The following is a 25,758-nucleotide window of genomic DNA, read 5'->3' as shown; positions in this document are numbered from 1 at the left end:
AGTCAGAAGTGTTTAATACAGAGAAAATTTGGGCTGGTGCAAAGACATATTTTTGAGCTTACACCTATATTTAACCTTGTCTGAATACAGACCTTTGTGTTTAGTAATTATCCATGAATTTCCCGAAGGTTTCCACTCCTTTCATAAAATTGTAAACATCAGTTTGCAGAAATAAACTCCTGCTTATAGTGTCAGTATAGCCAACACAACTTTGAGTTTGATTTGAGACATCTCACCTATGAAATGCTCTGTATCTCCTGCATGATCCAATACCAAAAAACTCGACATGAAAGTTCCCTCCTCTCTTCTAATCTGCATATAATTTTCCTGACCATACTACAACACAGTGAATGTGGTTCACATGTGCAGTGTCTGACACTTAAGCCATTGTGTGAGTGACTGGTTTCCCTGAAACCAGTAGGCTTATCAAGTATATAGAGATCTATTTTCCTTCTCTACAGTGAAGAAGTCAGTGCTTTTGAATAGCACTGATCAGTGCTTTTTGGTATCTAAAACTCTATATCTAAAGCTATAGGTTTACTTGGATAAATAAAACTCAAAAATTCTCAGAGCACTCTCATAATTCAGGAGAGGGTTTTAGGCAAATGATAAAACTTTGGTGCAAGATTTTTGGGTTTTTTAAAAAATATTTTTTGGCCACAGTTATTTATGATTAGGATAAAATTTAGAGAAGAAAAGTCAATCTGACTTCCCACATCTTTGTGAAAAATACTCAGCTTTTCCTTTGACATAGAGGGTTAAAATCAAATCAACAAGAAACTGATAAGCATGTTATAAGTGACAAGTGTTAGCATGGTAAATCATGTATTTAAAATTATTTTAAAAAAAAAATTCCTCTAGAAAAATATCACATAAGAAAAGGTTAACTGAGAAAGCATGACTGAATAAGACGTGATTTCCACATGTGAAATTTGACAATATTTTACAAATGCTTCAATGCAAACCATAATTATTATTTAGTATATATCCAGGAATGATGCTACAGAAGTTCTGCCTACCTCTGGTTTTGGCTAGCAAAATTTAATTTTGCCTATAGGCAATATATATTTCAAAGTATGTCAATTATACTTAAGACACATTAATGCATTTTTAGAGTAATTTCTGTGTCAGTGAAATTATTGCCTGCTCTCCCCTCCCTACCCCCCATTGCTGTCACATATAACTATAACCACATGGAAAAGTAATATTAGGAAACACATTAAAGATGATTTATCAGCTGGAAATAGGAAAGAGAGCCAAGAGCAGGTGATGAACTCTTCAGAACCACTGCATTAAGCTGAGACAGAAAAGGCTGCTCCATTATGTCAACTGACCTGAAATATATAATCAATTTGGACCAAGTTCCATTCTCATTCACTCTAGCCTAATTACATATTATTTAAATGGCATTACTCCGGATTTCTACTTACACAAGTGATCGTCAGAATTTGGCTTTTATTTGGCCCCACAAGAAAACACAATAAAAGAGCCTCATAGGAACCATGACTCACTAAAGCTCCAGGAATGCACTGCTCGCTCTCTTTCAAAGGCAAGGTCTTAACTCCCAGCCTTTACCATTTGTTTGCAAGTGGACCAATGTGTTTTTCACCAGAGTTGCTCACTCAGACCGGTTAGATTTAGAGGTGAAAGGTAAAATAAAAGAAGTCCTAAATCTCCAAAGTTAAAAATCAGCCCAGCGACCAGTAAAAGAACTGTACAAGTTGTTCAGAGCTGCTTTAATATGCTCAAGGAAAAAAAATGCAGCTTAACAAGTAGTCTGCCAAATCCTGTATCAGCTGCAGTTTCCAGATAGAAGTAAAGCACAGTCCCATGTCGAGCACATTACGGTATCTAATCTGGCAGTCACAATAGGTGACTGATGCAAGATTCTCTCCCAGCAGAAAAAGTATTTGACTCAGGAGGTTACTTAGCAACATTTAGACAGAGGCTAAAATGACAATAGGATGGAAGTTTAATAAGGAACTACTAGAAGCCCAGAATTGAAGACTGACCACAATAACAGGAGGAAGTGTAAATGGTATCTTTCCACATAGCCGAGACTCCCACAGGGGATTTACTCATAAGAAGGATAGCCCAAATCTCTTCTTTGGACTCCAGCTGAATTTGGTCAGCAGTGGCTGTGATAGGAACTTGCAACACTCCCTTCAGCCCAGCTACCCTAGGGAGACACTTCCACCATCCTTTTCATCTACTTTCAGGTCATCCCTGAGATCAGTGAACGAGGTAACCTGTGTTCACCCTGCACCATGGAAAAATCCCATATCTCTAATAGATTTTCTCTTCCTGGTAGTCTAGTGGTTAGGCTCATCCATGTGCTCAACCCACCACTTTCCTTGTCTTTAACCTGTAGCCCAGCAATGCATGCAAATGTTCGCTCACATGGTGATTAACGCTGGGAAAGGACAGAGTGCCAAAGAAAATATATTTTAATAATTCCTTTAGTCAGAAAGGAAACCTGGGGATTCCTCTGTTACATTCTGAGGAAATCTGACGAGCAAAGTGTTCCTTTCACACTCTGGTATTCACTGGTTCAGTCTGATCTCAGTTACAAGGATGTCACAAGACCAAAATGTCCTTACAATCAATTATTTAACAAGGAGAAAAAATCTTGTCTGTGTTTGTTGTGAACTCTCTTGTACTCTGTGTTGTGCTGAACTGCAATAGCTTACTTTGCTTAATGGTCTTTTTGGTTGAAAAATACAAAATGGCCTCCCAAAAGGTAACAAAGCTTTAACTAAAGAAAAGATTTTCCAAAGGCTACAAGAAATAAACAGACCTACTTTCAGGGTTAAGAACTGGTGTTAGGAAGTTCAGAGCTGGTGAAGGAAGCATGTTTCCTACTCAGCAACCAAATATTTAAATAAGCCTTCAAGTTCAGCAGTTTAAATAGCCAGTTAAAACCCCTGCTTTTCTTACTTCATGTGTTTGAACATCCACACTGAAAAAATCCCTTTCACTTGAATAAGCAGCTGATCATTTTTCTGAAGTAAATATAAGCAGAACTTGAACTCAAAAGAAGCTGTATGTGGTAATCAACACGTTACTCAGTGTAATGAGAAAATCATCTCTGTTTTCTAGAAGCATTAGATGATTGCATGATAGTGGCATTATACTGTATCAGCACTAATGCATCTGTGTAGGTGTTCTCAGGAACACAGAAGTTGTTCCCATGAAAGCATGGGCAGTGCCTGGCATTCCAGGGCTGTTAACACTCCCGAAATATCTCCCAAGTCAATTTGCCAGCCTCATTTTTCCTATGATGCAACTATTTATCTCACATGACTAGGTCTGTAGAAAGGTCCCCGAAGAGGAGCGCAGGACCAGCTCCCCACAACAGCGCCTTCGCCACCACAACTTGGCTGAGCCGCTGGACAAGGCTGGGCTGAAAAGGTCTGCTTTACCTAGGGGACCAGCTCCTCCTCCTCCCCATTTTTATACTACTGTGGGGTTAATAGCTATGTCGTGTGGGGTCAGGGAAGACATCTGTGTCTCAGATAATATGCTTACGGTGATTACCACACATAATTGACTGACCTTCCCTCATTCTTTTCCTGCTGCAGGCCATGGCTGATAGGGTGAGATGCTCCAGAGGAGTTTATTTTCCATCACACACTATTGTGCTGCTGAGCAAATATTTTAGCAAGCGTTGAATGAATCACCTTTCAGACTTTGGGTTTGACAGTTAAAATATGAAGGCTGTGACCAATCTAATAATATTAGATTTTAAATCAGCTTTGGGAGAAAACATGGGAATATCCTACTTAAAATCCATTTATAGATACCTATTAAAATCCTGGTTGGAGTGGTGAAGTCAATGTAAATTTTTTTGAGAATTCTTGTTCTTTCTTTTGGTCTCTCTGCAGGCTTCATTTCCCCACCTCACCTGAGCTCTTGAGTAGGTTTGTCTCAAAAAGTATCTGCAAACCTGGGTGTTATAAACAAACAAACAAACATACATACATTTGTGCACTGCAGGAGCTAAGTTTCCAGGTAGGAAAGGCTGAAGTCTAATTTAAGATCCTTACTTCAAGAGAGAGCATAAGGAACGCTTTTTAGTTCATGAGGCTGTGTTATAGAAATCCATGGCTATGCTGGACTATTCTGCATAAGCACATATTTAATTTTATAGCTGACAAGAAGTAGGAAAAGCCCTCTCACCATTCAACAACAAAGCAATATTTTTCCCACTTTATATAAAAGAAGAGCAAAATTAGCTTTTACTTTCAATATGCACTTACTAAAGGAATGGAATAAATCTAAAAGGAGATCTGTTTTTAAAATACTGCCAAATGAAAGCTTCATTTGAAACATTAAGATTTTAACTTTCTAATACTGTTTAACTCTGTTTTATCTATCTAGCAATTAGTCTATCAGTCCAGACATAATATACTCCCACAGGAAACAATCTTTATATATATGAATATATGTATATATTCCAGGTTAGACTGTGAGTGATTAAAGCTTCGTACCAGGAATATTCATCTCTCTTAGGGAGACCAGGCGATACACAGAGATGTCTGTGCAAACACACACACACACACACACACCCCTACTTTCTGCCTCCTTTAAAAACCCTTTTGTCACATGGAAAATAATCTTTTCCACACACCACCAGTGAGTCTTCATGGCCTATCCTCAGAATTTCAAACTACAGTCATTTCACTGGGAATTAATGGGCGGAATGATATGATACATTGAACAAATACATCTGTTCTTACTCCTGCGGCTGAAAGCTAACATTTGTGCAAATGAATGTTCCAGCACTACAACCAAAAAGTGTTTCCAACCCCAGTAGTTCCTCTGCTTTAATTTCTCCAACAACATAATCTACGTTCCGAGCTGCCATTTACAGAAATCCATTTGGAACTGCCATCGTCTTTCAAACATTTAATATAATTCATAAAATGTAGCAACTGCTTAACAAGGAAAAATATACATATTCTAAATGTATGGGTGATCTTTAGACAAATCTCAGCATCACTTCATAATTATATACTACAAGTTTTAATTAACTAAAGCTCTGAAAATCATAATGCCTTATTAAAATGCAATTAATCCTTTGATTAAAAAACAAAAAGCACAAGTATTTACAACAAAAACACAAGTAGAATAATTACAAATATCATGTACCCATTTCTTTTATTTGGGTGTCACTTATGATGTCTCACGTTCCCTTCATTAATTCAAATACACACATTATCTCAAATCCACAGCAGACTGAGTGACAGTGGCCACCAAACACACAGCACTATATCCTATTGATTTCTGCAAATCCTGAACAATGCCATTTGCATGCTTGTTTCTGTAATAATAAAGATATGCCATTCAGAATTAAAGCACCGGCCAGACTAGTGGCAACTAATTGTGTTGTGTGTAATGAGTGCAATTTCAATTTGATATAACCCTCAGCTTTTCTTACAGCACTCGCTAAGTACTTTCAAGTCTTTGTGGGGAAATAATTGATTTTTTTGTGCTGTGGGCACAAGAAAATTATTATGATCTTTTGAATAATGCCAAAGAAAGGACCATGAATGATTTAAATTGGTATATGAAGAAGGCTTCACTGTGGATTGCAGTTTGACTGACATCCTACTAATGTAGTATCTAGATTAGCAATTTTTAAGGAGGCAGCTAATATAAAACTGGTAAAACGGAAAACATTGCTAACAGGGATTTTGTATTTGTTATTCAGTGAGGAATAACAATATGGGGATTTAAGGCATGTCAGACAAACACTATACTATTACATAATTGCCCTCACTCTTTTCTTTTATGGCACATGTATTGAAGGGTATGTTTCAACTGATAAATTACACATTTAAAATATGTAGATACAATGGTACAGTACTAGGTTATCACAGCAGCTAAAGTCCATTGGATATATTGGTCTGTAACCACCACACATAAAACCTTTTGTTTTGCATGGTTGTGACAAAAAGGTTAGCAAACTTCCAAAAATTACTCTTCTGAAGAATTGAGATAACTGCCTTTCCTTTCAAAGGAAGGAAATCTTTTTCCTAAACTGCTGCCCACACCAGAGCACAACCTGCCCATTTTATCCCCTGCCAGGTAAGTTTATTTAAGAATGAAAAGTCAGAAACCTGTCTCAGCCATCTAAAGCAGCACCCCGAGCCAAATTCACCCAAATCACCTTCTGTACACAACTAATTGTGGATTGTTTCAATCTGAAATGTAACTCCCTCTCTCCTTTCTCTTTCTTTTCAACTGACAAAAGCATTTTATGTAGCAGAAGTGGTGAATAAATAAGGACATTATCCACATTCCACCTTAAAATGCATACCTTCCAAATCTTATTCTTCAGAGGAGGGAATGTTGTTAATTTAGTTGGTCATAACTAAATAGTTTCTAATCTGGAGCAGGAGTCTGCTGAGAATATTGGACAGTTTAAAGGTTAATCACCATCGCCTGGTTACACAAGTGAGGCAGAACTAATTCCTCCAAAGGCAAATGGCTTGCAGTTTTATCAGCAGTGCAGATTAGAAGTGTTAATATACAGAATAGAATGGATGCTCAAGGGCCAGTTTTCCCTTATCGGCAAACTTTGCAACAGAACTCAGCTACTGCACAACCTCTGCACTTTCTATAATAAGGCCCCTCATTTTGCCTCTCGAGCAGAACTATCAAACAATCCTCCCCAAACCACTGCCACCAAAATCAGGGTATTACAGACCACAGCTAATTGGAAGATCACTATAATGAAGTAAAAGATAAAATACTTTGGCTGCTGGCCTAAAATGTGGATCAGCACAACATAGGAAGCTATCTGGCTATGTCACATTCTGAGAGATTTACATAAACAATAAACTCAAACCAACAGCCCCCAAAAATACATCTTTGTTTACAGTAAATGCAACCTAAAGCACTGGTTATAAAATCTGGGGGGATTTACATATTCAGCATTAACAGAGCAGACTCTACTAGATATATGTAACTTTATGTATGCAGTGCAAGGGGATAAAATAAAGGTAGGATATGTAACTACACATGTTGTAAAACCTTTATGTATTTATGTTGCTCAATGTACTCTAGAATATATTTGTTGCTGCAGCACATCACAGCACACAGACTCTTGCTTGACTTTTCCAAGGCTTTTCTATGCTGCAGGTGTTTTTAATCAGAAAACAAGAAAAGGAAAGGGGAAGATTCAGAAGCATCCCATGCTATTTCCCAAATAAAATATGCTGACAGAAAAGCCTACCTAAAAGACAAGAAAAAGAAAAGGTACTTTGAATATATGCATCAAGGAGAAAAATGGGCAATTCTGCTCAACAAATAAGAATAGTCAGTTTAGAGAAAAGTCATATAAATTATTAGAGTAATCATCTTTGTGTAAGAAACCTGAGGATCACGAGCATACATTTTACGAACACTGAGCCTCAGCCTGCTCCGGCTGAATGAGTGGGGAGTTCTGCCAGTGACAGAAATGGGCTCCAGATAAACTCTGTAAGTTCTCTTTGCACTCTGGTAAAATTATCCAGGCTGTCATCTCTGCACATCTCCTGAGTCACCACCACATCAAAACTTTGCCCCGTCCATCCCGGGTCTTCACCCACTGTGGGCTCCAGCTGAGGGAAATACTTCATTTCAGGACACCAAGTACTGAAGTCCCATTCATATCTAAGTTCAGTTCAGGAGGGGGAAGCAGAATATCATGAACTTAATTATTTTCCTAAAATAAAGGGCTGTTATTTTTCATGTGAGATGTGTAGCATTATAACCAAACACAGAAAATCTGATTCCTTCTAAGGCTGCTTCTAGGAGGAAGAAGTATTTTTTAATAGAGAAACAAATTTCCCTTGGCTGTGAACCTCTAGAGGATATGTAACACTGTCATGCTTTGCCCAGGGAAGCAGCAAAAGGAACACACAAAAGATGTAGACAATAGACCATTTAGCCTCAAATATTACCAACTGCAATAAATATGTTTGAAACTGGAATTGGGGAACTGCAAAACCTTGATAGCTAGCAACAGAAAACATCATCTCTCACATACATTTTGATGTTCTTTAAGAGTAATTTAATTACACACATGAAAGTATAACCCCAAGCACATCAGGTGTAACAGAAGTAGAATGGAGAAATTGCCATTTGAGAAGGATTTGTGCTTGGGCAAAGTGTGCCTATCACTTAATACTTCAGAACATAAAAACACACCTATTTGGATTCACAATTAGTCATCACTGATTGTTACCAGAGCAAAGATACTCTCAAATCCTCACAGTTCAAAACAAAAAATGCGTTGTTGTCATCATACCCTATTGGCACCTGCCCTCCCTTCCCAAAACTCAAGTGGGTAAACTTGAGTTTTACAGTGTCACCTGAGAGCCCACAGTTCTGCAGAGACCATAAGAGGCATAGCTCAACCAGCCAAGGAGTTATCCATCTGATTCAAGGCTGATAAACTCCTGATCCCTCAAGGCACATCAGTTCATTTCCACTGATACAGAATAACACAGAAAAGGGAGATGGTTTCTACAGAAGGATCATAACTATTTAAGGGAAAAACCCAGTAAAAAATTATTTTGAACTGGTGGTGTGTAGATATGGCTGTTAATGGAACACCCCATCAAAAATAAAGCGCAACTGAAATTTGGCTCTGGTCTCGTGGTGTAACTGGATGTAGGTGCATTGCAGAGATCTAATGTTGAGATGAAATTGAATACAGCTCCATCACCAAGTAGATTAGATGAAAACATTCATAGCTACTGCCATGGACAGTACCATTAAGGATTCTAATGAACTTGCAGATTGAGAGAGACCATACCAAAAGCTTGAAAAATTTCATTAAATGTGACCACTAAAGACTAGTACTGACAATCCCCTTCTCTCATGTGGATGCCATCAGATGATTTTACCAGCTAGAGAGAGAGTCCAGCACCATTTTACCAGTAGGTTCAAAAATTTCTCCAACACATTCAACACTTTGTAAAAGTAACAGACATTTACCATTACTCCAAAAAAAGAAAAAAAAAATCGCTCTACTGTTCCCAAAATGAAGATTATAGACTTCACTCTTACTGAAACAACCTTACTAAAACTTCTCATTGGAAAAACAGCCAGTAGCGTAATCAGATGATGCCAGTGAGAACCCATAAGTTTTCAAGAACCAGGAACAACCTGTCAATCAAACAAGACATCCTTTGAGGGACACACAAAGCCTACAAATAGGTGATGAACATCACCACACTACAAAATCCACATATACACTCTGAGGAAAAAAACCCACAACACATTAGGAAAAACACGCAGATGTCCAAGAAGCAAACAGAATAAAACCAACAGAAATTGATAAGTTAAGAAATTGATAAGTTAAGGACTTCGGTTTCTCATGGAGCTTTTCAAATAGCCCTTCCTTTTCCTGCCTATCTAACATGAGGAATAAAATTAAAGACAACACAGAATAAAAGCCCAGGCTACAGAGGAAGATATCATCTGCTGACCACAGGCACCAGTATCTTCTTTCTGCTCATCTATGTTTGTGGACAACATTGTTCATTTGTAGCTAGTGTTGCTGTCCATCAAGCACTAACATAGCTCTGGAGGGATTAATCATGTCCTGGCAGGAGGCTGTCCAAAATTACCAATTAGAGATTTCTGTTTTCAACATTTCCAACTACAGAATTCTTGGAGGCCAATGATTTGAACTTAGTGATTCAGAACAGCATGAGATACAGCTGGTTTCAGTAGGCACAGAAAATATTCACTCTGTCTAGCCACAGTCCTTATACAAGCCCTGTCATAAGAATATTCAAGTGCCTTTGTTGTTTGCAAGCACTTGGAGACAAGAAGGTTTGTTGCATATGTATCTCTGCATTTGGTTCATTTTGCACATCCACCAAATATGGGGAAATGTAAATGAGTGGCATGATCTCAGGAAGTTAATATTACATATATGTAATTATAAACAATGGATAAAAGTCATTGAAAAAAATGGAAGTGAAAATGTTTGAAAAATTGAGGAAGACAAATGCAAGAATCTCTTGTAGTCTGGTCTGAGAGCAATCTAACTGGAATTTGCCACTGAATGGGTATATCATTTCATGTCTGCCTACTCCTTGGCAAGGCTGAAAAATGTCCATGGGCTTCTGTCAGTTATTCTCCTCTTATTCAGAACTGCACCGTCATTCGAAGGTAATCATGTAGTTCTTTGCCTCTAGCACTCTGCCTGAACAGTTTAAGTATCTCTTCATTGAGCCCACAGGCTACTCTTTTATCAAGAGTTTATTAGTGTTCTGCCCTGCCAGACCTCCACTCTATTTTTTTTTTGTTTCAAATCACAGTGATTGCATAGATATTTTAAAGAAAACATGGCAATATTTTGGATATATTCCCACTTCTTCTCATCATATGACTGTAAATCACCAGATATGTTCTATAACTATTGTATTAATGAAGATACAGAGATAGCATTATCCCTAATGACATTAATCAATTTTTGCCACAAGATCCAGATGCCCTCTTCCCATTTGGCATCAGCTAGTACTTACTATAAGTTTACATAGCCTCAAGGGGAGACTGGGCAAGACCACAGAGCAGAAATATATACAGGGTTTTTAAACACTTCCGAACTACATCCATTTCAGGAAATTCTTTAGCCATGAGTAGCTGAAAGCTGGGAGAATACTTAGGGGGAGGCATCAGATATGCAAGGCTGGTTCTCTACTCTTCTCTGCATACCCACTTATGGCTATTGTTGGAGCCAGGATATTGGGCTACACTGACCTTTGTTCTGAACCAGTATGCCTCTTATGTTCTTATTATGTTCTTATGTTAAGTAGGAAAAGAATTTAGCCTCTGGATAACACCCGGTTGTGCTTGAATTCAGCAGCAAAATTCCTTTCTATTGTTTCAGATTTGAAAAATTAATTACAAAAAAAAGCATGCACACCAGTATATGAAGTTGTGTTGCTACCAGACATAGAAGAATAATTTTTTTTATACTTAAGAACTTCACAGGATTTTTTTCATATCTACATGGATAGGGATTTTTTTACCCTGAAAAACATGTAAGCCTACCCCTGCTCCAGACTCCAGCAAAATTCACCATTATGATGGTATTTTAAATAGGACTCTGCACCATCCACCTAAGAAAGGATTAATAGCAAGACTTTCTGAGTGTGAAGTCTCAAGAGATTTTAGGCAGAACAGTTCTGTTCATGGCCTTGCAATCTTTGCCAGAATATGTATGGTTTCTCAGATCTTTAGATCCAGACTCTGGACTCATCCTGACATTCGCAATTTAGTTGCAGCTCATAGAGTAGTATTGCTGGTTTATAATGTTTTTTTTTAATTATGTCATTTTACAGTTCTAGGATTTTAACTCTGTTCAGATGGAGCTTCAGCCCCCTTCATCAAAATTTTTTGGAGAAGCATAACGAGTTTTGGAAATACTTTGAATCTCTTAGTGATTATCAAGTTTGATTCTTTCACTGTCTACAACAAATTCTGTTCCACAGATTCTACATGGAAAGGTAAGTATTTAGGTATTTCTGCAAGTCAAGGTCTACATAAGCACTGTGAATAAATACTTGCCTATGCTGAAAACAATAACAACTTTCATCAAGGGTCAGGATGCCTTCCAGAAGGTTTTAAAAAAATACAGAAAAAGTGCAACAGGAACTACACAAACCTGATTGCATGACAGGGAATTCTGGGTCATATGTTAAAATGGACATGCAGACATCATTACTTACCAGCAACACATCAGGAATTTATTTCCTCCACACATCACAGTTTGAAGCTGGAAAGCAATCTTGCATAGCTGTTTGTTTTGGTGGAACTATACAAGCTGAAGTGAAATCAGACAAAACCACATGTAACAGCAGAAAAACAGAAGAGGCTTAATTCTAAGTGTTTCTGAGCTTGGCATAGGAATAAGGAAATTAGAACATGATGAATATTAATATTTAGATTGCCTGTGCATTAAGAGGTAAAACATCTCAGAAAAGCTACTTCTGCTGTACATACAAATAAACCTCTTATTCTTTGATGTTTTGTTATACAAACAGTGGTAAGATAAATATACACATAGAGTGCAAAAACCTGCAGTATTTCACAATGTCACATCAAGTGAGGGATTCTTTTGACTTTTTTTTCCAGACCTGTTCATGTGCACAATTTCTTTCTGCCTCATTTGCTATAAAAATATTGGTCAATGAACAATGAATAAGTAGACATATTTCATTGTATAAGCGAGAGTGAACTGTCTTTTTAGGTTTGTCTTCATTTGCAAGCCCATACATCTTAGCCTTCATAATGCCTGTTTACATCAATAAAGTCAATTTACTGAATTGTATTTGCATAGTTATTTATTTACACTTTAATTGTTGCAGAGCCAGAAATTTACTGTAGTAAATTGTGAATAAAGTTTTACATAAACTTCAAACATGCATGAATCTGGTGTGCTCTGTTTCAAGACATGTCTAACTTTGACCACAGCAGTAGGACTGCTCTTCTACTTACAGCTATCTAGAGCAGCTTCTGAACTGGAGGTATAAATACATGAGATAGGGGTGGGGGGGATTGTTTAATGAAGTGACCTTAACAAGAATGAAGAAGCTGGATATGGATTTGTTTTAACATAGTATATCTATCTAAATTTTTAAAAAATATCTGTTCTGGGTTATACTCCATGTGTGTTTTGTCTGTGGGTTTTCCACAAATCAGTTGTAGTTTTTCATGTAAACTTCACATTTTCTATTAAGCCTCTCATGGAGGAGGAGGTGACAGAAATAAAGGACTTTCAAAAACTGAAAAAATCTCACCCCCCATCTAGAATTATTGACATTATCTGACACTATAAACTAACAAAATTAACTGGAATGGGAATGAGCTTCATACACGGCAGAGAAAGTAGAGTGATACCAAATGTTTGCTACTGTTATTAACCAAGTCAGCAGGTAAAGCCTACAAGCTGATTAAACATCTGGAAGGAGAATGCAGAATTCACATTGAATATGGCTATGATTCCAACAGCAAAATAACCTATTTCTTGGAAAAATATAACAAAAATGAGCAGGCCCATTCACCAGGCATTGCTGGTGAATGTCACTAAGGTACTACTTGGAGCAGTATCTTGTTCTCTTTGCAGATATTGTAATATTGTTCTCACAGATATTGTAAAAGTACCTGCCCCATGTTTGATATTTGATAAGTAGCAAGGAAATTTAGAGCTTCTTGAAGCACTTCTCATGACCAGTTCCATTTCCATTCTGGCCAAAAGGATGGAATACTTTGTCTGGCAAATGCACAATGACCCACTGGCTGAATTTCATGCAGGTGAGGTAGAGTTAGATGCAATGGAAGAGAATAAGAAGTACGACTGGGCTTGTTGTTCATCAAAAAAAGAGAAGCCCTTTGTTATTTGTATTGGCAGCCTGGCTGGGTGGTTAGATTTTAAGGTAGTGTAAAACTGAGAGGGAGCAAAGGAAAGCTGAGCATCTTTACAGAAATTCCTAGTCTTACAAGTTGCTGTCCTTAGCTCTGGTGGTGGAAGCTCTTCTCTCAAGGACAAACTTCATTAGTACTGTGTAGTCTTCATCACCTCTAACTCAAAGCAGCCTACCCAGTCAGAAACTGAAATTGTTGCAGTGTGGCAGGTTTGCAAAACAGTTTGTCTCACTGGCATCTGTGCTGGCCAGCAACTAGTCTCCTGATGGCATTTAAGGTTGTTGACTTAAAGCCATGCTGGCAATTCATCAGTGGGGAAGGGAGTTGAGTGGGAGGTACCTTTCTGCCCCTGTTGACAAGACTCAGGATGGAACATGCTCGACAACACTTGAAAGAGTAACTTGGTGCTGCCCACGTTGCCTCTCATCGACATGGTGACTGCATCCACCCTAAGAGCCCTAAATGGCATTCTGCTTGTGAAGAGGTTGCCTCTCTCCTGCTTAAATTGAGCAGTTAGTGATAATCAGTGAGGATGCTCAGCCTGAAAGAGAATATGAGATCAGGAACTTGGACTCAAAAGTTCTTTCTCTCAGATGCCCAGAGCCAATAAAAGCCACCAAAAAAGCCACCAAAATAAGCCACAAAAAAAGCACTGAAAAATTTTAAAAATAAATTCAAAGATGCATTTTTCAGAGGACTTAGAGCTCTCATATTGTGAGGGGGTTTAAAATTCCAAACAAGACCAAAGTGCACAAATATTTTTTAGATTTGGGCTACCAAAATTTGAAATATAAAGTAGATTTTGCTTTCAGTTAGTTAAGATGCGTCATTAAGCTTTAACTTTTAATTTTTACATGATTCTGTAGTACCTAAGACAATATTTAAAGACATTTGAAAGAAAAAGGTTTGGAAAGAGGAAAGTGAAAAGTCTGTATTCCCAAAGATATCAAAACAAGATGTTTTGACAATGCCAGGAAATTTTAATAAAATATTTTTGTCCAAATTCTCTTATAAGGAAATGACATGATTTCATATGATATTTTGATTTTCATATGATTCCATTTACTTTAGTAACACAGTACAAAGAATGCATAGAAGGATGAAACAATGCATATTAATCCAGTAAAATGTTGGCTTATTTCAACCTATCAGCAGAAGTACCGCTCATCTCCAGGTAAGAATACTATGCAGAAATATTCAGTGGATGAAACCATGCAATAGAAAGCAGGAGAAGGGAACTGGAAAAAGTAGAGCCTTGTGATGAAACAGATGGAACGAAAACATTTGGCAAATATCAGTGGTGGGCTATTTTTTGATAGAGCTGTGAGGTTCCTCTAGTGTGAGAAGTCAAATAGTTTGGCTAATAGTTACATGTGCACATTGAAATTAGCATATAAGCATCAAAAAATATCGCACTGAGGTTTTTAACCAAAGAATGAATCTTACTAAAGCTAGCACTGTCAAACTATGAAAGGTCCAGCAGCCTTGATGTCCCCTTCTAAACATTTGCACTTCACCCTTCTCTACTTGCAGTGCCTTCCACATAGCAGGAGAATGTTGGAGGAGCTGAGGATTCTTCCAGTGGCTGGGACCAGAGGTTTTCCAGCAGTAGACCTGAGAATTACAGGCTATTCTGTATACAAAAGAACCACTAGAGGAGGAGAGATAACGGAAAAGCAAAACAAATCTGACCTGGAAACACCACATTACTCCCTGGAAGTCTTCTTTCTCCCTGGTATCAGACATTGGGAGTTGTGCTGACTACTTTGACACCAAGAAGAGTTTTGAATTCCTGAATGCAGAGGTAAATTAAAATTGTAAAAGACAGTTATAGCAAAAACTGCAGCAATGTGTCATGTGTTTAGCATCTCTGTGCTTTGGGTAGAACAACACAATTAAAGGATATTAAAGGCCTTTAAATTTCTATCCCAGCAGTGCAAAATTTAAAATATTAAAACAATAAATTGCTTTTTCATAATGGCAAACTGTCTTCCCCACTCTTCTTATTCCCACCTCTGAAATTCTGCTTGAGTTCATCTTTACCTTGACCTTGCTTCTGCTGAAATCCTTGTTCACATCTTAATCACTTCACATCTTGAATACTGCAATTCCTCCTACGGTTTGTCTAAATCCCAACTCTCTCTAAATGTCAAGAGGTCCAGAATGGTGCAGTCAGATTATTTTCTTGCTCCATGCATGGATAAACAATATGATAGAAGGTGTGTTTATGCAGTAAAATTGAGAAGTTGCAATAGAAGATGAGGTGATGATATATCGAACAGGAATGGCAGAGAACAGACTAGCTAATATTCTCAGACATGACTGTGACACAAAAAAATGTCTGCTAGAATATGAGTAGCACCAAGATCAAGAAACTTGGAAATCCTAGGCTCCTCTACCACTGCAGACAAAAAATATCTACTGACTGCCTTTGCCTCCCAAAACAGTAGCACACATTTGGTATCAGAATAGGCTCCAAGATCTTCAAATTGCAACTGTCATATAGGAAAATAATTTTTCTCTCTGCAGTCATGGGGTCAGACAACTCTTCAGGCTTGCTTGTCCAGCCAGAAGGCACCACATGGCATTTTCTTAACTATGAAGAAGCAGTGTAAAGAAATCATTTGCCAGTAGAAGCTAGAGTAGAGGTACCCTATGTCAGATTTTGCTGTTCCACAGTTATCCTAAAAATCAAGTGCTTCGGAAAGATTTGTTACATAAGTTGTCCTGCTTTTCTGGGAGTCTTGTGAGTTGTTCTGCACTAAAACAAAGAAGTGGAATATATAGACAATAAGAAAGTCCAGATGCCTGTAGCCTTGCTTGAAATTGATGCAACACTGTGACTACTTGACTTCCCTTGAATCAGTGAAAATAGCTGTCAAATATTGCCTTGAATACCTTCAGTAGAATTCTGTTTTATCCCATATTAATCGCTATACACCCAACAGCAAAACTACTATGAGGCAAACTTGACTCCAGCCTTCTTTTCTTAATTCCTTTTGGCTCTTACCATGCCTCTGACAAGTACCTTCTAGTGACATTAATCAAAGAAATATATCCTGACTACATTTATAAAAACTCCAAAACAATAATTTAACTCAAGAATGCAAAAGAAACCTCATTCATTGTTTCTATATACTCCAGATTCACATTAAATTTTGTAAGAAAGCATTTTCCTTACCTGAATGGCAATTAAAAACCTCAAAACCAACAAATAAATCCCTCCCTGAAACAGTACTTTAAGAATGCTTGTAAACCAGTGAATCAAAACAGCATAGTTTGGATGATTCAAATATTTCATTTCTGTGGTTTTGATAATTAATTTTTTTCCATATTATTGGCTCAAATCAGTGAAGAATAGTTTATTCTGAACCAAGAAGCAGAACATTTCCAAGGAACAGTTCTAGGGAGTAGTTTCAGGTTCCAAAATTACTGAAACCAACCTCTTGCTGAAAGAAGCACACCTGCTTCCACCTCTGCTTTTCAGCAGTCTTAAGAACTAAAAAAAAAAAAAAAATCCCAACTAGCTGTAGCTATTTCTGCAAAACCAGTTAGCAAATCTGTTTCTGCCCACCTGTGGCTGCTCCTCCAGACAAAAAGCATAGGCCTGGAATTGGGTGGTGACCTTGCTGCTGAAGATGAAGCTGAGTGCCCTAGAGCTGGTTTCAGCCTGGTTACATGCCTGTCTAAGACAATTTTCAATTATTTCAGGTGCAAGTTTTAGCATGTGCAGTAGCCCTCCCACTTTGTTTCCTCTCCTCATTACCATATGAAGACTTGCATTAGATGCCCAGAGGCATTTTGCAAAGGCAAGGATTTTCAATTACCCATCCTCTGACAGGCATCGTGTCATCATCTTTGTACAGCAGCTTTAGATTCGTGAATGGGGGCTTGCACGTCATTGTTGCCAGCAATGAATAACCACAGTCACTTCCCTGTCCTGCAGAACGCTGAGCAGCAGCAACCCATGCCCTCTTGAGTAAGCTCTGCTTTGCCTCCACAAATATTGCTGCATCTATCTGTGGTGCCAGCTGTGGACAGGAATTTTTTCAACGGTGGTTCTGCATCACTTAGGGTGCATTTCATCAGTGCTGTTCCTGTGTGTGCAAATGGAAAACGTAACTATGCAACAAGCCAGCAATATCTGAGGGATTAATATGATGTCTCATTAATGAGAACCCTGTGACCTTTGCTATGGGATATATTCAGCCTGTTTGTTCTCTTTTTTTTGGTGAAGTATATTCTGCAACATGCTGTGATTTCTGGCCTATTGATTAATGGGTCTTTCCACCACAAGCAATCTTAATCTTTCTTAATTGCCTTAATGGCCTCATGGCCTCTCTTTTATACTCTCTGCCCACTATGTTGTTGTTGCAAATGCTTTTGTATCTTAACTTCGTGACTATACTACGGACTTAAAGGAAACTGACTGTGAAGTCTATTGTTGCTCTTGTTCTTTCCATTCTTTAAACTCCTGTTTCAGGCTCCTAATATCTGTAGGTAATTTTTGGATGTAAATGTGCATATATTATAAAACAATTGTCCAGAATTCATCAACAAAGGAGTGGATTTTTTAATAAATTCCCAGTATAATTCTTCTTTTCGTTTCAGAGAGCTGTAGTGCAGATGGACAGATTTATGTATATTGTTATCCAAATCTGGAATATTAAAATTCATGGCTAGTGTTCAAATACAGTTGTGAGAATCCTAATTCTACAGTTTGTATAAGGCTTGAGTAAGTATGCCCTGGAACTGTTTGCTATGATACATAGAATAAAAGACTAGGAGTCCACAAATAAATATCTGGTTTGTGTCTTTGCTCTCTCCCAGGGGGTTTATGTAGAAACAAAAGAAGTGATGAGACAAGGAACTATCAGATTTTTTTACGGTACATGTCATTTAAATTGCACGATGCCTGGGTCAGTAATGTTTGTTGGTCACTCTTTTATTTGTGCAATGAAATAGAAAGGCAGAAGACAGACCAAGTAAATCACAGCAGTCGGTTTACTGACTTAATTTCTACCTACTCTTTCTCTACATGAAGACGTGGAATGCCAGCAAAAATATATGGACTGCCTGTGTCATCATTAGCCATGGGCTAAATGCAGTATCATCACATGAGGTTGACTCACAAAGGGCAGACACGTGCAGGAGATGAACCCACACAAGAGAATAATTATAACTGAGGTGTTGTTGACATTCACAAGTGACCACAGGCTCAAAAATATTTGCCCACAAAGTCTACTCAGGGTACAGTGTTTTTTCAGGTAAAAATGCTTCCAGGAAAGAAGGAAAAAGTTTAAGAAAGATGTCATCTGAGTGGTGACAGTAGCTTAATCCAAAGTTCTTTATTTGCCTGACACTAAGTTATTCCCAGCAACTTCCAAGTCTAGATCCAGTCTAGAGCCAGCTGTGAAAAAGCAAAGGCAAAACTGTGAAAGCAGCAACTTCTACAGAGATAATTTCACTCCTCTCAGAAGGGAGAAGGTAATGCACGGTAATTGCAATACCCACAAACAGCAAATCTTTAAAACTGTCAGTAGTCCAGAAATGTGTCACTTAGACCACTGTAATTATGGGAGAAAAGGTGACATTCGGGGCTGGAAAAAGAAACATGCTTGTGGTAGAGTCTTTTTATAGGAAAATGTCACCTGTTTAAAAGCTGTTCAGAATTTTGGCAAGTTAGAAATAATCATGGCTGACATTACTTGGCAAAGAGCAGATGAAAAGATCAAAACTGGATAACAGATAAAAGCAATCCAGCCCATGGTTCCATCTTTCAATTTACAATGGCAGCAGCAATGTCAAACACTCCAAAACCTGACAACTGATGTGGTATGAGCAGGTAAGAAAGCAGGGGGAAAATGCCCAGGGACAATAAAAAACCCCAACTAACCACACTGGCAATTTGAAGAAGAGACCAATACATTGTACCCAATTAAAAAAGATATGTGCATATGCATAAATAATATATTATCTGCTTAGTTTTGGTGGGATATTAAATATTAGCAGCTAGGATTTACTGAGAGTTATGGTTACCTCTGCAATATTACTCTTCATGCTTTCCTCTATCATGATGTATCACATTAATGAATGCAAGCTTTCATCCTCTGGAAAAACAGGTAAACCCAGGCCTTATAAAGCCTGTCTAACACAGAGGCAAAATCAGGTTGGAAGTATGAACAAAAATGACAATTTCAAATTTCTACCTAAATAATATTTTTTTCGATAGAATTTCCTGTATACAGTTTCCTAGAATGGCTTTTCTTGTTGATTTTGGTGGGCAAGGTCAAGGGAAATATTCTTAAAAGGGTTCTGATCCACACAACCCTAATATTAATTTCACCTTGCATTGCCACCTAGGTTAGGCTCTGTATATTTAGCACTGACACAGAAACAAGAGGTTTGGAGTTCTAGTAGCCAAAGTCAGGAAAAGGCAGTTTTCCCAGAGATGAAGACAGATGATCAGAAGGAAGTCAAAGTAATAAGGTATTTTAATTATGTCTCACTTATGCTCCAACCACTTTTGCACTCAGTTCTGATACTTTGTTTTTAGATACTCATCAATTTCACTCGAATTTTTTTGCCACAAAACCAAGTTTGGATTTGTGATACAGAGCTCCAACTGACTTAGGGAGTCTGATTATTGGATTTGTGGGTATTTGAATTCTAGGTTACCAATACTGCAAAATTAATCTTAACATCCAACTACAGATACCACACCAACTCTTGAAGCAGGAAAGTTTTTTTTCTATATTATAAATGAGAGTCTAAAATGTTTCTAAAATATCTGAAAAGTCTTTCTATAGGAGAGTTCACCCTGGGAACACTGAAAATTTGAGGTTTGACTTTTGCCTTTTATTTTTCCTGATCTACAGGAAACTTACTCTTATGTTTTAATGAAGAAAAACATGACAGAAACTTACTCACTCTACTAAAAGGTGATTGAGAAAGCAGCTACAAAATATAAAATAGTAGTTTATGGCTACAGTTACCTTTCTCTGTCAAATAGAATGGATCAGCCCTGCATAAAACATACTGGGAAAAATGCCCCCATGAAAAGAGAGTCCTAGCTAGGTGGGAGCTAGGATGCAGGAAATCAGGACACAAGGAATGTGCAGCGCTCAGTGCTAAATTTCTTTCTTTCTTTTTTTTTTAAAATGTATGGTGGGGTTTTTTGTTTTTAATGAATTATATTTTCAGGAAAAAAATTATGTACAATTTGCGACTAGCTCTGGCCTTTGTATTTATTTGCCTTCCTGGGACATAGGGAAGGGCTGGCATTTTCTTTAGCAATAGAGCTCAACACCATCTAATTGAGCCTCTCAGCTGAATCTCCGGATGCTGAACACAGCTCTCTCATTATGGCACTGTGTAAATCTATGGTGGAGTCAGAGCAGTGCAAGCTTTTGACCTGTAGCCATCCAGGTGATGGAAAGCTTGTCTGAAAGCTTCTCTTAAACTTCTTTCACAGGTGAAGCACATTTGTCAGGAAGACCATAACTACAGTAGAAATTGAATACTGATAGTATTCGATTTCTGGATATATAGAAGACCATCTATATTTTCCATAGATTTTATTGTACCTCAGGTATTCCTTGAATCTCAGGGAACTGAGTTTTATTGAGCAATAGCAGCTCTTTGCTGATCTTTGTGACAGTTTTAAAGGATTTCTTTTCAACATGAAGTTATCCAACCACCACTGTTACGGTCACATCAAACACCTACCAACATCTACTGAGCTAACAAACTGGAAGGGCTTCCTGGGAATGAAATGGCTCCATGACAATAGAAGGAACATCTTTTAACACCACCACCATCACACTTCACCAGCATGACTAGAAACTATCTTTCCTGAACTCTTACTCCTCTCACAGGCCCAAATGGATGTACAAGGCAGGAAAGAGAGAGAAAAATCAAAGTGATGCTTCCATGAGAACCAAGGGCTTCAGAGACAACAGGAAGTCAATATTCTCTGGAACTAGAAAATGTGAGTATTATCATTACATTAATAATTGAATCTTTATGACACAAAGGCATATAACTTACTTCATAACCTCAAGGTTATACTATGGCATGTCACACTTCTATGTCCTGATTCCTCCAACACCTATTTCAGTGCTTGATTTCACTAACAGAAAGAATCTTGGTCAATCCAACACTGACATACCTCTCAAGGAAATGGAGGCAAGTGTTTGTGTCAGGACTTAAAACTTCTGTCTTTAGGCACCCTTCACTGTTACATGTGAATCACCAACTATGTTTGGTGCACAGCAAACATGATGATGACAGCAGGACAAAACTGGAAAGGTGGGGGAAGAGAGGTATTCATCACATGCTGTGAAAAGAAAACTGCAGAATTTAAAATTACTTTGCTCACTGTCTGTAGGATGCTATTCCAACTGGAAATAATGAAAGAGACCCAGAACTACAGCTCCACCAAGATCAGTGCCTGGATGGTTCTGTGCTGCACCCACAGATCACCCAGAGTCAAAGACATCTCTCTGCTCAAGAATGTTTCAAGTGAACTTAAGCCAATGGAACTGAAGAGTGAAAGGTTGTGTATTACAGCTACAACATTGCACATCCTTAGGGCTGCGACTTAGGAGACCTGAAGGTTAATCTAAAACTTGAATGCTGTCACTCTGGTGTAAAATTAACATTTTTATTAAATGAGGGTGTGGAAGAAAAAGCTGGTAAGAAGCTCTGGAACTTAAGAGTTCTGTTACCTTTAACATTCAGTTTGCATTAGCCTTTTTCTGTTCGGCTGGCCATCTTGTTTAGAATAACCTTTTTTTGCCCAACTCCACCCTCACTCAAATCTGTGTAAATGCTCTGATGAAAAGCTCAAATTCATCAGAGTACATGGGTGCATACATGGTTTTCATTACAAGTCATCTGATTGATTTCTGTGAAGCTATTTAGGTACTTAGACTCAAATGTATTCTTAAAAAACTCAGAATCAACCCCTAAGTCAATTTTGTTTTGCCTTCTTCCAACCAGCATCATGGATGCATTCTTTTCTTTGGCTCCCTGTCTCTTATCACATGCCCTTTAAACTCACTATCCTTGTCTGCAGTGGTCTAAAACATCTGCATATTCACCAGCACTTTCCCTCACATTTTCCTCCCCTTTTTTTGTCTGAATCTACTCTCTTGTCTAATGTCATACAGTTCCCTTGACTTGTTTCTTCTACTCTGGACCTTAAGTAGTTCCCTTGACTTGTTTCTTCTACTCTGGACCTTAAGTAGCATCTTAAGTAGTTTTTCTCCTGCTTTTGAAACAGTGTTCCTGGTCTCTGTCTTCATTCAGCTTTTCAACCCCTTTTGACCATCATTGTTATTTTCCACTTTTTAATTCTTCATAAAAGCGCAAGAAAAAGGAGGGAAAACATTATGCAGGAATGTATCAGAACTGCTGAGACTCTTCAGAAAATGAAATTATCTTAATTTTATTCTTAGAAATAATCAGTGTACTAAAATCACTGATATTTTTCAGCGTCTATTTAAAATTACAATTTGATAATATAGATTTTGAGATAGAAGATCCCACTTGATGAATAACAGCATCCAAGCTCTGCATTACCTGACTCGAACAACTGAAGTCACAAACCTCCTCAGAATAGACCTCAAAACCACAGAAGATAAATGTCACGAAGTGTAGAAAAACAGGCAAAAGAGTAGAGAACAGAACTTCTTCAAGAGAGGACTCTCTGATTTCTGGCTACGTGATGACTCTTTGTCTAAGGTTGACTCTGCACTGCAGACTGCAGTGCTGTGGAACAATGTTCTGGCTTAGCCCCTGGAAGTGGTCTTGCTGCAGGAGGTCAAAGCCCCATGTAGGCAGGATCACTGTGCTCCTCAGTTCAAGCCTGGGCTCTACCTGAGCTGCTGGTTTGAAGTTTGTAGCCCTGCAGAGCAGATATACACCACGGAAGCATAAATAGTTTTGATCTGATACAGGGAATAGTTGTTGGGTGCAATGATAGGAAGGAAGCAACTTCTCCCATTTTTGACAATTCATACATTGTGTAGAAAGAAACTATTGCAATAATTTTGAAGCCAAGTAAGTGGGGCAAAGAAGGGCTTCTCCACACTTCTGTAACCAATTAGGCATGTAACCTGCTAGGCTCAGTTAAATCTTTCATCTTTTATAAAGCAATTGACTGTAGCCCACTCAGATGCCTACCTGTGCTTATTCTGGAGTCCCCAGGGGATTTCACAAGAGGACTTTCCAGATGGCCGAAGTATACCTGTGCACAAGCTGACTGCATTTCTCTGCTGATGCCCACAAGCTTTTATGCCTGAGAATTTCTGATAATTTATAAAAAAAGGTGTAATGTTAGTTTTGAAGGAAATAACTTGCACTGGAGTCTAACTATGTTTGTTAATTTTTGTACCAGCAGCTAGTATGGAGCTTGAGGAAGGCTAATTTCTCTTGCCAAAAAAGGCATGGATGCTTAGTGACAGCCTTTCTAGCCCATTTCTTCAGAAATGCTGTCCTAACCCTTATAAAAATATTTCATAACAATAAAAAAAATGCTCTGAGCATTTTACTTCCAGCAGGACAGAACAACATGCTACGTGAAAACCATGGACTGAATATGTCCACCTATTTTCCCTGCAAAACATTTGCTAATCATGCTGTTAAAGGTGATGAACATATTTTAGAATATTAAAATTTGATTTGGCAAAGACAAATTTCAATATTAAAACACATATAATGACTTTTAGATTAAGCTTTTCTGATATACTTAATACCCAAGCTAAATAACTAATCCACAGAGAGCAGGAGGTGGACTCAGCAGCTGAGTAAGATTACAATTTTAGGACATACTGTAGAGGACACAGGGAAATGCAATCTCATCATTTTCTTAACAATATTCACTATGTATTGGTTAGTCAAAACCACCTGGCATATAAATCAGAAAAAAACCAACAAACCCAATATTCTGCATTCACATCGAAATCTTCTCATAGGCCTGAGACCTGGCTAGTAAACAACTGCAACTGTGTAGTTTTGTCCTTCAGATTACAGGCAGAAACTATATGTGTGTGGACTGTATTTAATTCAATGGTTTGTTTAGCAAAGCACAGGTACTGCTCAACTTGGATATATAGCCCTAAGGGAAAAATTGCTCTCCAAGAAGAGCTAGTCAATCACAAAACAAGAGCAGCACAGTAATCATTAAACACAGCTGAAAATTCAGTGCGTGATTCTTAAGATAAAAGATCTGGCAAGGGTTTCTAAAAAAATTTCACTATTTTGTCTCAAAGCAGAAGAAATGGAAACAGCATTAGAGAAAGTCCTTTATCTCAAAGTAAAGTAATTTTTAAATTATTACTGGATTTGTTATACTTTTATGCAGACCAGGACAGGTTGTAATGAACAACCCACAATACCATATATATCAAGTCATATGAATGTGCTTAAGTATTCAAATCAGTATATATGCATACATCTGTATAGATATTGTGTTCATAAACAAACACTCGGTTATGTTCACTGTCGGCCACATTAACGTACTATAGTTTATCATTAATGTCTATAACACGAACACTATTTTTCAAATACAGTGCAAACTGTATGTTTTAGATGGAAAAACACAGCTAAAATACCAATTTTCTTCACTTTCTTTCTTCTAACTTAACAAAATATAAATTTTTATTAGGCTGTGATTTATTTACAAATATTGTAAGTTCTTATATTTCTTCAGGTATGTCTATGTGCAGGAAAATAAAGCCAATTTATTTTAATGATTTTTAGGCAGATTATCTCATTAACTGTTCAGTTTTATTTTACATGTATTTTTCAACAACCTATGAAAATTAAAATGAAAAAGGATGAAGGTGTATATTTTAAGGGGTTTTTAAATGAATTTTAATAAATTACTTTTTACTGACTTCACTAAATTTTATTCTCCTAGCTGAAAAGAGTTTGATTTATTTTTATAGGAACCAGATCTTTACAGAAAAACATACAGAAATTAAAAAAAAAAAAAAATCAAAATCATTTTACCTCAATAAAAAGCACCTTCTACTGACTGGTCTCACTAGGATCAAAACATAAAGTGAGATTTAAGAATATTTCAGAAGTTGCCTGAAACATTCTTTGTCATTATCAAATGGTTCAAATGATGAAATGTTATGTTAGCTGTAATAGGCTGTGTATTCCAGCCATGTGACAGGTTTTGCTTTCCATCCAGCAAAGAAAATTCATTATCTATGCCACAGGAGTAAAGCTAGATCCTGAATTTTAAAGAAGGAGTATGGAGGTTGCATGTTACTTGAACGCCTTTGCTTTCTAAAATCACCGATATGTCATTTA

The 25,758-nt window shown here is 37.6% G+C and overlaps 1 long non-coding RNA gene across 1 annotated transcript in view; it reads right to left on the bottom strand.

The window, feature by feature from the left end:
* Positions 1-11,691: 11,691 nt before the first annotated feature.
* The window catches only part of LOC146439310 (uncharacterized), a 29,683-nt gene continuing 15,616 nt past the window's right edge, over positions 11,692-25,758 (bottom strand). Inside the window, exons 2-3 of the long non-coding RNA XR_014851239.1 lie at positions 15,124-15,223; positions 11,692-13,927 (exon numbers count right to left, since the gene is read on the bottom strand). This is a non-coding gene — a long non-coding RNA (uncharacterized LOC146439310). The remainder of the gene's footprint in view (positions 13,928-15,123; positions 15,224-25,758) is intronic.

Source organism: Lichenostomus cassidix, chromosome 3 (assembly GCF_008360975.1).
Source record: "Lichenostomus cassidix isolate B80296 chromosome 3, HeHo_3.0, whole genome shotgun sequence".
Taxonomy (NCBI): Eukaryota; Metazoa; Chordata; class Aves; order Passeriformes; family Meliphagidae; genus Lichenostomus; species Lichenostomus cassidix.
This window is presented reverse-complemented; position numbering and strand designations above follow the sequence as displayed.